The following is a 9,608-nucleotide window of genomic DNA, read 5'->3' as shown; positions in this document are numbered from 1 at the left end:
CATATATCTAGTCGGGAGTGGTGCTGACTGAAAACAGATGATTTGGAGCAATTCGCGCGCCATTTGTTGGTCATTCTAAGGACTTATTGAACTACCCTCGTAATCTATATACGATGTGCAAAATGTACTCTAAGGATCGAATCCATGCGTGCAGAGTTGACAATCCGAATTCAAAACATTTATTATTGACCACAAAAGTTACTCCATTAACTTTAAATGCAGTTAAAACAAGATTCTTCATCTGTTTATTAATATTTTTAAACATAGCCAAAGCTTTCTCTGGAGGTTCTTCTGCGAATTCAAATCATATTAGCCTGGCAGTTTTTGGTGAAGAATGCTTTTCATTTTCCCAATATATTGTTGATTGTTGACAAGTATCCAGTAAGGGAAGCGCAACCAAAGAAAGCAAAAAAATCGCATCAGAGTTTCTTCCGTCAGCGAACTTTTGCTGATATGTGGAGAGACCAAAAGTTCCGTCGAAACATTTTCAGACTTAAAATCTTCTGGAGTTATACCTGGAATTTTAAATAATATTTCTGCAGTATGATCTAACAGAGCCTGTCAAGTTACATAGGCGTTTTTTTCATCTGTAGTTTTCTTTGGCAACTAAAATTTCGTTCTATGTAGGTTAAATATCCGCATCTTGAGTTCTGGCAGTTCTGTGTATTGTTTCATACTGAGATTTTGAAAACTTAGAATCCAACATTTGTGCTAGATATTCGTCCCTTGTTAGTGGTATCGTGTGATTCCCATAACATTGTCACTGCGACTGACCCTGCTGATCATATCTGAGCGTGTGACATTTGAATTCGAACTCTCTAAAATGTTTTCAAGTCCAATTTGTTTAGAGCTTCTTGAAACATCTGAGATATTGTATTCAACTTCGTTCAAAAATCCAGATTAATTCAGAACCTTATCTACTCTTATTTTTTTCGTTCGAATAAAGCAATCCTTAAATTTTGTACACTCTTTTGAGCATACTTCAAACCATCAACAGATGTATGTGCAATTTAAAAATCAGAATTTAACCAACTTTTGTTTTTCTTTAAAAATTGTTCATTCATGTAAAAATCTGACTTCCACCTTCATTTGAAATTATGTATAAACCATCAATTTAATTTTAAGTTGAAGGATTCAAGGTCTTTTGTACTCAAATTGCTCTTCCTTTTGATAAAATCGAACAATAAGATTTGCGGATTCACGTCCTTATTCTCAATTAGTAGGTTGCATAATTCTTCTTTTTTTAAAGACATGTTCATCATTGCACAAGGAAAACAAACCTAAAGAATACACATGCGTGGGGCAAATTCGTCAAGTGAATCCGCCTAAAAACTTTTTCTCTTAGATTTCCTTTAAAGTCCGCGAAATTATTGTCCTAGTGACCCTATTTTAATTCGCTGATATTCAATTGACCATAACTTCTACCAGAGTTATCAAAATTAATTTTTTATAGAGGTTTTGGAAACATTTTTTCAGCAGCTTTACGCTGAAGGCAATGTTTTTAGATAAAAAGAATGATTTGAGCTTCATTTTTTTAATTTAAACATATTTTTGAGTTTTTCTCCAAGTGCGATCGTTAATTTTTTTCCCAAAATTATGTTTAAAAAAAAGCTTGACTTTTTCTCTTTAAAATGAAAGGTTCATACAAATTATTTCAGGGATAGTAATTTTTATTATTTATCGGTGAAGCAAAATACACTTTTATGTCAATACTTCATTTTTAAGACTTTATAGAGAATTTTAAAAACCTGCCCCAAAAAACCGCCAGTTATTTCTCGATCAGAAATTGCTTTCATGCGATTTAGCTTTGGCTTATTTCGACGTCATAATACTGCAGGTATGTACTTTCCCGTATAATATTTATTCTTATTTACTTTTATCATTATTTAAAATAGAAATAGTATCACTTAAAAACTATATTTCGAACACTTACCCACCTCCTGTGGTTAATCTCGCATTGTTATTCAGTGCCTCAACTTAGCTTTTTCTTCTGCTTAATTTTCAATCATGCCTAGAAGAACCAGCTTGGGTCGTCGTTGGTACAATCCTTTTTCCAAGGAAAATCACAAGCGTGCTCCGTGCAGTTTAAGAACAATTTCTGCAACTCTTTAAAAACAGTATCTCAGTATACCCATTGATGTGAAATTGTGTGTAAATTGCAGGAAAGAGATTTATCAATTTGTATTGCTATCCTCTTTGTATTCTCATACTGATCCAGCAATTGAAGATGCTTCAGTGATCAACGATAATTCACCTTCTATTGTGGAAACTGATATTTTAATGGAAGATGACGATATCTTTGCCGATCCTTCGACATCCAAATTTTAAAAATCCAAAACTGATTATTTTGATAAAAATCATTACGGGGGAATGGAGGTTTTTGAACAAATAAAAGAAAAATTTCAAAAATCTGCAAGTAATTTAGAAAAAATGTTACTTTTAACTCTTGTCCTAAAATCTTAGGGCCGCAGAAGCTTGGCTAAAAAATTTGGTGCTTCTGAACTCCAAACTAGAAATTCTAAGAAATCAGTAGCTGAGAATGGTATTTTAACTTCTCCTAATTTAAAAAAAGGTAAAACTTCAGATTCCGCGATTGAAAATTTAGTAAAATAATTTTACCTTCATGGTGAGCATAGTCATATGATGCCTGGCATGAAAGATTTCGTTTCCGTAAAAAGGATGACGGCTCCCCGTAAAATTTGCTTATCAAAATTCTCTCAGCTTAGAAACAAAAATTGTGTACTCGCTGTAGCAAGTGGTACGCATACTGTTTGGGTTTGTGCCCATCATAAAAACGTCAATTTAATGCTCGATGCTATAGATTTAAAAGAACTAACCTGCGAAAATGTTTCCCCCATTAAGACTTATTATGATGCTATGAAAAGGAATATGTGTAGCGTTCCGACTTCTGAATTCTACTTGAATGAATGCACAGCGTGTCCTGGTACAAACGCACTTAAGGGCATGTGACACAGCTAAATACCTATATTACCGACCACAGTTTTTCAGTTCACTGAATGTTTTTTTGAACCTAAGAACTTTTTTTGCGAACAAAATATCTAGCTTAAACTTTGGGAAATGTATTAGAGTACAATAAAGTACGTTTAGGTACTGCATTTTGGTAGGAACTTCACTGAAAATTATTTCTTTTTTTTCTGGACCTCAACATTTTTTGAACGTTCGAACTTTTTTTATACATAAAATATCGGTCTTAAACTTTGAGAAATGCAAGAGCCGAAAGATAACTACGTTTAAGTACAAAGCTTAATAATAAAAGATGTAAAAATATATATTTCAACAATCAGTTCCAACGGCATCAGCCGGTAACGCTGTACACGAAAATACGAAACCTGGCGGCCACTAGACGAGGCTCTAGAGGGTTTGTATTTTTGTGTACAACGTTACCGGCTGATGCCGTTGGAACTGATTGTTGAAATATATATTTTTACATCTTTTATTATTAATCTCTGTACTTAAATGTAGTTTTCTTTCAGCTCTTGCATTTCTCAAAGTTTGAGACCGATATTTTACGTATAAAAACAGTTCGAACGTTCAAAAAATGTTGAGATTCAGAAAAAAGGTGAAATAATTTTCAGTCAAGTTCCTACCAAAATTCAGTACCTAAACGTACATTATTGTACTCTAATACATTTCCCAAAGTTTCAACTTGATATTTTATTTACAAAAAAAGTTCTTAGGTTCAAAAAAATATTCAGAGAACTGAAAAACTTTGGTCGGTAATATAGGTATTTAGCTGTGTTACATGCCCTTAAGGACTTTGTAACATCAGTTCACGCGAATCAGTGTATTGGCAGAGTAGAATTCCAGACTTAGTAACAAACTGACAGAAATGCGTTACGCACGGAAATAACAGACGCAAAAGATTTTGCTGAACTTATTTGCAAACGCTTGTCTTTTTATGTTATTTGACTGTTTAAGTCATGACACAATATTGTGTACGAATTTTGAAAATTATTACACACTACTTTAAAGAAAGGCGCGCAGCGCGTGCTAGCCCCAAAGCGTCATCTAAAGATCCGTTTTTGACTGCTCATACCTTGTATCATTGGGCAAACAACAATTTAGTTGAAACTTTAGTATTTTTCAACCCAAAAAAAATCACGCCATCACAGCTCAAGAACTTAAGAGTAGATACGCAACAGCAAACACAGAGCCTGGTTAACAAAAATATCACTCTTTCGTTCCCTCTGCTGAATTAATTCTCATGTTGAAAGTTAGCAAATTATTTATTGTAATTATAAAATATTATATAAATATTAATACTAGCTGAATAATTATCAATGAAAATAGTTCAACTTTCACCTAAAACTATTAGTTTTCTGCCAAAAAAATACATTTTGAAGAAAATACATAAATTTAAAAAAATGGTTAAAATTGTTTTCAACAAAATAGTTAAAGTTTTAAACTAGAAGTTAAATTTTTACCCCAAAAGCTGAACTGTATACAAAAAAAGGAATTTTTAATAAAATACATAAATGTTTCACAAAAGAAAGACTAATTTTCTACACAAAAAATTAATGTTTAATCATAATTAAATTTTCGGCAATTGAAATGAATTGCATATTCCTTGGAATGTTTTAAAATATCCTAAAATATTTAAAATCCTTTAAAATCTCTTGAAATTTTTCAAAGCTCTTGAGAATTTCTGGCAATTTTAAAAGTACCCTAAAATATTTCAAATTCTTCAAAATTTCACACTAAATTATTAGAATCAATTAAAAATGCCTTGGAATCTATTAAAATATCCTAAGATATATCAAACATCCTCAAATATTTAAAATCCTTCAAAATCTTTCGGAATCTCTTAAAAAATTTTAAAGCTTTTGAAAATATCTTGAAATTTTTAAAATACTCTGAAATATTTTAAAGCCTTTAAAATCTGATATTAAATTACTGTAATCAATTGAAAATTCCTTGGAACCTTTTGAAATTATCTTTACATTTTTTAAATATTTAAAATATTTTGGAATCATTTGAAAGCGCTTGAAATTTTTTAAAGCTTCAGATTGAAATTTAGAGAACAGAAAAATTTCAAAACGTTAAATATTGAAATGCTATACATTTTCACTGATCCCATTTTCCAAACTCTATTCTACAAACATTTCAATATTTAACGTTTTGAAATTTTTCTGTTTTCTAAATTTCAATCTAAAGCTTTAAAAAATGTCAACCGATTTCGAATGATTTTGAAATATTTAAAATACTCGTATCTGTGAGTGTTTTAAAAGATGTCAAGGGATTTTCAACTTATTTTTATAATTTTTAGGAATTTCAAAGAATTAAAAAAAAATTAAAAAGACTTTAGAAATCATAAAGAAAATTCTGGGTATTTCAAAATATTTCGAAGGATTTAAAAAATTTAAAGAGCATTTTAAAATTTTCCAAGGAGATTTCAATTGATTACAGTACTTTAACATCAGATTTTCAAGGATTTGAAATATTTCAGGGTATTTTTAAAATTTCAAGATATTTTTAAGAGCCCTAAAAATGTCATGAGACTTCAAAAGGTTTTTAGGGATTTTAAATCCTTGAGGATGTTTTTAAATATGTTAAGCAAATTCTCAATTTATTTTTATGATTTAAAAGAATTTCAAAGAATTAAAGCAAAATTTAGAAGGATTATCTGAAAAAATTCCAAAGTACTTTAAAAATCTTAAAAAAATTTTAGGTATTTCAAAATATTTCAAAGGATTTAGAAAATTGGAAGAGAATTATAAGAGGTTCTAAAGAGTTTTCAATTGATTACGGTAATATAATATCAGATTTTAAAGGTGCTTTAAAGTGCTTTAAAATACTTTGAAGGTTTCGATATATTTAAGAGTATTTTAAAAGGTTCCAAGGAATTTTCGATTGACTTCAACAATTGAGTAAGAGATTTTCAAGGACTTGAAATATTTTAGGGTATTTTTAAAATAGCAAAGAATTTTCAAGAGCTTTGAAACATTTCAAGAGATTTTAAAGCATCGAGATATAAATAGAAGACCACCGAAGTACTCCGAAGTTTTCAGATCAGCAATCATCGTACAGCAGAAAATTGAAGCAGAGTCGTTTATTTTCGGCTTAAACGAACTTATAGCGGTAATCATGCACCTTCTGTTTTGCGGCTCCTAAACTGTAGGTATGGTGGAGGTACATTTGTAGCTCGTTTTGCCAGCACTGGTGCAAGAAGTGTTATATATCTCCACTAAATTCTTTCGCCCTTCTTTTGACCATGGCTTATTTTAAAAGGAAAAAGTAAAGCTTTTTTAAGCATAATTTTGGAATAAAATTAACGGCCGTACTCGAAGAAAAACTAAAAAATATGTTTTAAATTAAAAAATGAAGCCTAAATATTTTTTTATCTAAAAGCGTTGCCTCTGGCGTAAATCTGGTGAAAAAACATTTCCAAGATCCCCATAAAAAAGTTAATTTGGATAAATGTTGTAGAAGTTATGGTTCATTGAGCATCAGCGTGCGCGGTAAAAGAGGTTCACTAAGAAAATAACTTCGCAGACTTTCAAGGTTTTGTTTCACGATGTTTTTTTATTTTGGTCGCTTACACAAAATCGCGTACACAAAATTTGTATTGATTGCTAATAATTGGCAACATCCTTCAGCAATGCAGAGTGAGTCTTTATCAAAAAATCAGTTTTTGGTCACAGAAATTACTAATATAGTTTCGAATAAAAAATAAATATTTAGAGAATTTGTTTATATTATTTGTTAATAGCAATTGCAGCAAACAATTAAAAGGTAACATTTATAACAATTGTGTATCTCTCAGAGTTTGAAAGCACTGTATTGCAAAGAAAAAATTTGAATCAAGAAATCATATTCAGAGAATTTGTTGATGTAATTTGTTAATAACAATTACTGTATACAATTATGTGTAACATTTGTAACAATTTTGTGTTCTTCAGACTTTAACAGTATTGTGTGATTAAGAAAAAAAATTCGACAGAAAAATTCGGTATTAACTTTCGGTGAATATTTATGCATGCATTTTCGACGATTTAGATTATAGTTTCGTTGTAATTTACACACAGTAATTTTTTTAAACAAAAATGAAAAATCGCTTTCCTTACGTTTGTCGGAAATTTAAAGCTGAGTATTTAAACTAAAACTTCAAATCGGGTGGAAAGTACGACCTCTGGACGAATTTGACTGCGAAAATCCATTTCTGGACCATTGCGGCGGTCGAGATTTCTTCTTCAAGCAGCACAGCGGAGCCTTCGCAAAAGGAAAAAGCGACTCTAGAGTGGAATCCATATATTACGTTGACGCGCTCGAAATGTATGTGTCCGGTGCAATGATGTATTCTTCTTGATGTTGATTTTCTTCCTCATCACAATTTGACTCAAAAACTCGCTAGAAAATCTTTAGTGTGCAAAAACATAGGAGTTGGTTTCGGACCACCCATTGGTGGTCGGTTTAGGACCACCGCGAGTTTTTCACACAATGACTCGCCGCTTACTTACAATGATGAAAGTTAACTGTAATTATTAGTGGGTGTTTAAGTCTAGGCCATAAGCAAGCAAAACAACCTACATTTGGATTTTTCAAGAAAAAATTAAACACATCAAACTGAAGTTTCGTGCAGCTCACAAAGGAACTTTACTGGTGTCAAAACAGAACGCGACGCAAAACCATCAAATGAAATGAGACAAATAGATGGCTCTCTACCTCCAAATTGTCGGTGTTTTGAGAACTTTCAAATATCATCACCGACAGTTCCGGCGACAGCACAATTACTGAGAAACATGGGGAGGTCGGTATGATACCACCGGTCGGTTTCAGACCACGCTACCCAAGGGATATTCATGGTAAGGCCCAATACTAACAATTACCCCCTTGAAAGTGACTAATTCAAAAACAATAATATTTTTCGAATTTTTAATATTCAAATTAAATTGAAAATAAAAATATTATAATTTATGATGATAAAATATTGTAAATTTAGACTGAAATTGTTAGTGGAATGCTGAGCAACTGTAATGAAAAACAAAATTCCATCTGAAAATAACTTTTAGCTAAAAAAGGTAAAAGTCAGTTAAAATCGGTTTGATTGTTCTTTTTATAATATTGTGCAAAAATATTTAAGGATACAATTGATGCAAATTCGAATTCAATACCATACGATAAAACTTATTGAAAATTTAAGACACATATATTTTATCTGAACTGAAATTTATTATTATAAATATTGATCCAAGTGCCAGAAAGTTTGAATACAAATGTTTTTAAACCTGTTATTCGATGAAAAAATTCAAATGGAGCTAGGGTAATAAGTAATGACACAATATTGGGCTAACCTTAAGTATCGATCATCCCCTTTATAATTCTGGCTTGAGAATATTAAATCGGAAAATAAATATTATACACCTTTAAAGCCTGCAAAAAACATTCTAGATTCTACATGTTTATGTTTATCATTAGACTTTATATTCACGTAACATTAACCAGCAGATTCACACAGTATTGTCCTCATGTCTTTTTGCATCTTCTGTCTTCATTCTACACGCATCTTTTTAGATTTTTAGAATCATGATGATGAATTAGAAACTTCAAATGCCTCTTGTCAGTCGCATATTGGATTTTCGACATTCAATCGACTGGCCGATCCAAAGCTGTTCGCACAAGAAAATGCGTGTACAGTATGCTGGAAACGGCTCACGCACGATCTGTCCACACACACACACACACACACACACACACACACACACACACACACACACACACACACACACACGCGCGCGCGCGCGCGCAGAGGGATAGAGAGAGAGAGACGCCAAACAATCGCGTGCGATCTGTCTCGCTGCTGCAGTTCGAACTGGCTATATACCGTTCACCTATTGGGCTGGCACTCGAAACAAATTCGTAACGTGGAAAACTCTTGCGTCTTGATTGGCGGTCCGATATGTGAACGGTACGTGGACAGTCCGCATCGCAGCAGCACGACAGATCGCACATAATTGGATGGTACTCTGTGTGTGTACACGGCCGGCTCGTGCGTGAGCTGTTTCCAGTACACATAATGTCGGATTTTTGGCATTCTAGCAACGGGTCGAACGAATCCAAAAATTCGATCTGAACGTGGCACGGATCGAATTCGGTTTCTCAACATTTGAAGTGCTATTATAGTCCTAGTGGACCTACATTAATTCACCAAACCATAGGTTTATTTATCCACCAGTTTTGAATATACAGGGGCCTCTCTACCTTTTTAGGCGTTTCTTTACATTCACGGTAGTGTAACTTATTTAGGGATAATCCGATTGGACTTCTATAATAGGATTTTGGAAATCTCTTTTTATTACTTCAAGTATTTATAACGATATCTTAAAAAATATTTGTTTTACAATCAAAATTGATTTTGATTTTTGATACAAAACATATTAAACAAAAAAATTCTATTAAAAAATCCTTTTTTATACTCTTTGAAATCATATAGGATAAAAAGTGCGCCTGACGAGTTTTTTTGCTAAAATTAAAATTAAAATTTTTGAGGGTACCGCTTTAAACTTCTAGAGTGCTAGAGCACGACTATTGAAATGTCTAATGTGCTGCTAAACTTACATTTAACTTTTCTGCAATTATCAGATTGGCAG

This window comes from Belonocnema kinseyi, chromosome 2, assembly GCF_010883055.1.
Source record: "Belonocnema kinseyi isolate 2016_QV_RU_SX_M_011 chromosome 2, B_treatae_v1, whole genome shotgun sequence".
Classification (NCBI taxonomy): domain Eukaryota; kingdom Metazoa; phylum Arthropoda; class Insecta; order Hymenoptera; family Cynipidae; genus Belonocnema; species Belonocnema kinseyi.
The sequence above is the reverse complement of the archived record's forward strand: the minus strand, read 5'-3'. Positions refer to the sequence as shown.